A 6,026-nucleotide genomic window follows, 5' to 3' on the forward strand; every position below is an offset into this window, starting at 1 on the left:
TCTGGGCCATGGCAGTGACAGCCCAGAATCCGAACCACTAGGCAACCACCAAACTAGAGCTCTAGTTCTTATGCAGAAATATGACACCACTGGCCAGACTTTCTTCCCTTCCTGGGAGCATGCAAGCACATTGAGCCTTGGGGTCCCAGTACTGCCGAGAGGGCAGCACTTGGAAGGAGCCCTGGGAGATGAGTGAGAAGAAAAGTATCCTGATAAACACACTAACTCAGTAGACACATTCCGAAGCAGGGGACTGGTCTTTTATGTGGACTGCAAAATTCAGTTGTAGAATCTGGGGAGCTTCTGGGTTCAGAGCAGCGGTGTGATCTGACTATTTTAGGCAGATGCAGCACCTGCCTAAGCCTATGGTGCTGGGACCATCTGCGTCAGGATTGTCAAAATGCAGATGCCCAGGCCCCACCTCACACTTGCTGAATCCCAATCTCAAGAAGTGGGAACCAGGAAACTACATTTTAACATTTTCCATGGGTAATGTTAAACATTTTAACAATATTTCCATGTCGTTCCATATAATATAAATTTATTTTATTAAACATTTGGGTTAATAATTATCCAAAACAGTGAAAGAGGAAAACTATGGCATACTCCAAGTATCAGAATTATTATGCAAGCACCAAAAGGAATTCTGAAGTTTCACAGATACTCTAAGAATGCAATTGATAGAATGTTAAGAGTAGTGTCAGAATGGAAAATATGTTCACTGATTATGTTAAAATATATAGGTGTATATGTAAGAACTAGAAAAAAAAAGGTAAAAATAAAAATGGTGTAAGGGAGGTGGAATTATAGATAATTTTCCCCTCCAAATTTCTTGTATTACTATCAAATGAAAGTTACTTTTAATGTTATATTTAATTCAAAAATTAGTACTCCTTCACCTCTGGCCCACCTACATGTATGTATGAGATATTCCACTAGACACTGTGTGTAGCAGAAACTGAATCAGCCCCCTAATCCTCCCAAGAGGGAAAAGAGTCTCAGGGCCACCCTGATCACCAGCTCCCAGTATGCAGGAGGAAGCCTGGAGGCAATCTGGGTTGGGTGATGGGGCACAGAGTATGACTGCTCCATGCTCAGCTGCTACTTATGGGGTTCCAAGGTATCTCTAAGGCTTCCCAGGTGGCACAGTGGTAAAGAATCCACCTTTACCCGGAGGCCTGGGTAAGCAGGAGACGTGGGTTCAATCCCTGGATTGGGAAGATCCCTGGAGGCAACCCACTCTAGTATTCTTGCTTGGAGAATCCCATGGACAGAGGAGCTTGGTGGGCTACAGTCCATAGGGTTGCAAAGAGTCAGATACGACTGAGTGACCAAGCACACACAAAAGGTATCTCTAAGCAAGGGTTTTACAGAGGAGGAATGTGTCAGTCCCTCAGGCTTGACAGCCTTAATCTCACTTCTGAACTACAGATAATCCTGACCGACTGCTCCTCCCTGACAAGACTCAAGTTGCCCAGTGTATAAAGAATCCACTGATCTTTCCTATTCCTCTCTTCAGAACCTGAAGAGACCTTCCTTTCAACTGCAGAGAGCCTGGGGTAGGCAAGGGGTAGCCTGAAGCACTGCTAGCAAAGAACTGGTTTCCTCCCTTTGATATTCAGGGCAGATGACGCTGGGAGCTTACTGACCCCTGGGGAGCTGGTCACAAAGAGCTGAAGGAGTCAGTTCAAGGAGGCATAGCCCTTCCCTGAACACCAGCTCTCCCCTCCTCCAGCCTGCTCACCGCCCCTGGATGCCCTGCTCCGAATCACAGGCTGCTGCCAATTACAAAAGCACTCTTAACTCTGTTTCACAGCCCCTTGATTGATAGCACTGGTGAGTGAAATTATAAGCCTTAATGATCACGTTAATTTCTGGGGAAAGGGAAGCGGTCAGAAGAGGTTCTCAATCATAAGCACCACAATCAGCTGGGTGAGTTCAATGACAGGCCAGAGCAGGGATAAAGGGGAAAGAATTAACTTTTTTAAAGGTCACCAGTGTGTAGGGGGAGCGCAACCAGGCATGAGGAACGAGGGACACAGATGATCCGGGAGCCTGAACGTGACTCCAGCCTCAGGTCTCCCAACCAAAGACCACATCAGGGCTTTTCATCCTTAGCTCCACACAGGAATCATTGGGGAGTTTTCAAATACCTGGACCCCGCCTCAGAGATTCCGGTGTACTTGCTCTGGTGTGGATGCAGCCTAGGCCCTGGGCATTTAAAAGCTACCAAAGTGATTCTATGTGCAGCCAAGATTGAAAACTGCTTGTCCAAATGAAAGGATTTGGTGAGCAAGTAGTCAAGGTTGAGCACCTTTGGAAATCCAATCAATCTCATTAGTTGGTGCCCCCAAAGAGGAAGGGAAATTAGGTATCATTAAGTCTAGTGCTCCTTTGCACAGATGAAAACACTGATGTGCAGAGAGGTTAACTGACTTGCCCGAGATCACATTGGTCATAACTAGAACCCAAGTCTCCTCACCCTGGCCAGCCCTGCTTCCACCAGGCTCATGGCTGGGTCAGTGTGAAGATACCCTGGATAACACCTGTGGGACAAGAGCTGGGAGTTGTTCTCCAGCCTTCACAGTGGAGGACCCCAGGCCTCCACTGCCACTTGCTCAGCATCCTGGGACATAACCATTGAAGGACTTTAGAGATACTAGGGCCACAGACAAAGCCTGACTCCTTGAGGATCAAACCTATGACTTTGGCTTCCTCAATACTTGACCCTACTCACAGTTTCCCAGCAGAACATTGCAACACTTCGGTACATCAGAAAGATGCCCAGGCTATGTGACAACATCCTGGTTTCTCCATTGGAGAGAAGGCCCTCTGCACATTGCTGACAAGCCCAGCTCAGCAGTGGCAGAAAACTCTGACCACCCTCCCTAATGGTTTATATGCAAGTCAGAAGTATTCAGAGGAAAAAAAAAAACACTTCATGTTCCAAAATGAGCTTCAAAAATCTAAAATCGTGATTTAAAAAACAGACTACATTAAAAAAAATAATAAGCCATTGTCATAAAGGTACTGGAACTACTCATAGAGAATTATTATTATTCTTCAGTTTCCATAAATTATCTTTTTTTTCTTTTTTTTTTTACACAATCTCAGTTCCCTGACCAGGGATTGAACCTAGGCCACTGTAGTGAAAACCCAGAATCCTAACCACTAGACCATCAGGGATCTCCCTCCACAAGCGATTATAAAAAGTTATTGTAAAATGAATGATTTGAAAGTCTTAGAGCAGCTTCTTCGCAGCAGAAAGTGTCTGCCAAGTTCTTTCTATATTTTCATTTATCCAATGTCTCTCAGCCTTCATCATGATATGGGTACTGTCAAAAGTTCATATAAGTGGCCTGGACTGCAAAATTTAGGGAACCAAACTCTAACCATGGGTGCAAAGTGAAACCTACTTCATCAGTCCAGTAGCAGAGGCATATTCATAATTGAAACATATGCATTCTCTGTATTTTTCTAACAGCTTCTGAAGTGTTCATCAAGCCTGTCTGATTAAGCACTTTTAAATTCTGAGCAATGCAATGGGCTCTCTCACACCCTCTTGGCAGGAGTGCAAATTGATGCAACGCTTTTGGAGAGCCATTTGGTTGTATGTATCAAAATTAAAAATGCATACAATCTTTTTGACCCAGAAATACCACTTCTAAGAATTTATCCTACAGAAAAACCCCAAAAGTTCACAGAAGTGTACATAGAAGGATGGCACTTTGTAGTTTAATTTGTAGTTTAACTGCAGTAAAAAAAACTGCAAGCAACCTAAGTCTACCAATAAGGAATTTGTTGGGTAAACTATAGTGCATACAATGAAGTACTAGGCAGATGGTAACACGAATGAGATAGAACCGTATGTACCATCGGGAGAGAGAGCCACACATACACAAGTAACTTGCAGAAAAGTAGACAGTTTCCTTTTTTTTTCCTGCTCTCTACCTTGTTTGTTTTTTCCCCCAGTTATATTTAGAAATAATTGACATACATCACTGTATAAGTTTAAGTTGCACAGCATGATGGTTTGATTTACATATACTATGAAATGATTACCACAATAGGTTTAGTTTAGTTAATATCTATCATCTCATAAATAAAAGAAAAAAGCAATTTTTTAATTTATAAATATTATGAGATGAAGACTTAGTACCTCCACCACTCCTCCTTCTTTTCCCCAAAATTTTATCATACTTTTAATTAGACCAATAATTAGCATTTGTATCATTATAACAATGTGAATATTGTTCCTTGTACAACCTATTAGAATACTGTGATTTTATGTCCTTTCTTTTTATAAAACTGAGATATAATTGAGATATAAACAACACTATGTTAGATACAAGTGCAGAACACAGTGATTTGATATTTCCTTACATTACTAAACAATCTCCACAGAAGCTTTCTATTTTTATATAAATGATTAAAGACAGCAACCCCCATGCTGGTCTCTAGCCAGTGGGTTCAGTTCTTGTGCCCCTAAATTGTACTGAAACCTTGAACTGTAAGTGGTAAACTGGGAATCTCAATTCAGTTTCTAAACATCCTCCGTTCTCTCTCTTTTCCAGAGTCAAAGAACAACTAAAAGTAATTCAAACACAAATGTGAGACTCCATATGTAATTGTCATTGTATGCAAACACTACTTTAAGATGCTGCTGCTGCTGCTGCTAAGTCGCTTCAGTCGAGTCCGACTCTGTGCGACCCCATAGACGGCAGCCCACCAGGCTCTGCCATCCCTGGGATTCTCCAGGCAAGAACACTGGAGTGGGTTGCCATTTCCTCCTCCAATGCATGAAAGTGAAAAGTGAAAGTGAAGTCGCTCAGTCGTGTCCGACTCTTAGTGACCCCGTGGACTGCAGCCTACCAGGCTCCTCCGTCCATGGGATTTTCCAGGCAAGATGACCCTCCTAGATTTAGAAAAAAAAGTTGTCAAAGGAGAAGCACTGAAGACTATTCTTTGACTGCTGTCATCACTTGACTGGGTTCATCTTCTCTTGCTTGTATATTCAAATTGCATACATTGAAATTGCATATCTGGAATTTGTATATTCCAAGACAACTGTGGCACCTCCCCCACAATACCAACCCTAGAGAATGTCTGCCTTAAAATCCAAGCAAGCAGTTCTTAAAGTATCCAGGCTGTATACAGCAGAGATTCCAAAATCCCAAAAGACATTGCTACTGGATTTTTAATTCTGGGCTTTGTCAAATATTGAAAGCGAGGGTTTTGTTCTGTTTTTAAACTATAGTTGATTTATGACAGCCAGGTTTGATTCTTCTTTGTAATGGCAGAGATGCCCCCAAACAAAGGCAATTCCATTGGGAAATCAGTATTTTGTGGCATGTCACAGGAAACTTACTCCCTTTTAACTTTGCTGAGAATATTTCAAATAGATTAAAGCAGATTAGGACTGTAATAGCTTTTATTACAGGTCAGTGATTCCCTCCTCTTCCATGAGAAGCATACACTCCCGGCCCTCATGAGGTTGGGTTTGGCCACGTGTTTGTGTTTGGCTTTGACCTGTGGAAAGTGAATACATGTGATGGGAGCAGCAGCTTTAAATGTTTGCATGGTTTGGCTCAGCCCCTTGGACTTTCACACTCTGCCACACAAATAAGTTGCTCTAGAGAAGATGCTAGTCCAGAATGAAGAAACACTGGATCCCATTTGCACCCAAACTGTAGCCAGGTGCCCAGCCCAGCAGTCCCATGAACAAGAAATACAGGTTTGTTGTTGGAAGTAATTCAGCATTATTGAAGTAAAAATTGACTATTACATGGATAAACAGCCTTGAATCCATTGCTATTCTTTATCAAATCCTGTCATTGATCTTATATTTGTTCCCAAGTCTCTTTTGTCTTACGAAATAGACCATTTCAGAAACATTTGAGGGAGGGTCATCTTGGTACCCTTCACCAATCCCACCCATTCCCAAAGGACACCACTATCATACCATACTCATGTTTGTTTTTAACATATGCTATACATTTGTATATCTATAAACATGGTGGAGTATT

At 42.2% G+C, this 6,026-nt stretch overlaps 1 non-coding gene across 1 annotated transcript; it reads right to left on the reverse strand.

Annotated features, from left to right (window-relative positions):
* Nucleotides 1-3,114: 3,114 nt before the first annotated feature.
* TRNAE-UUC (transfer RNA glutamic acid (anticodon UUC)) lies at nucleotides 3,115-3,186 on the reverse strand. The gene has a single exon. It is a non-coding gene; the product is annotated as a tRNA-Glu (tRNA).
* Between the last annotated feature and the right edge of the window lie 2,840 nt (nucleotides 3,187-6,026).

This window comes from Bos taurus, chromosome 9 (genome assembly GCF_002263795.3).
Source record: "Bos taurus isolate L1 Dominette 01449 registration number 42190680 breed Hereford chromosome 9, ARS-UCD2.0, whole genome shotgun sequence".
Taxonomy (NCBI): Eukaryota; Metazoa; Chordata; class Mammalia; order Artiodactyla; family Bovidae; genus Bos; species Bos taurus.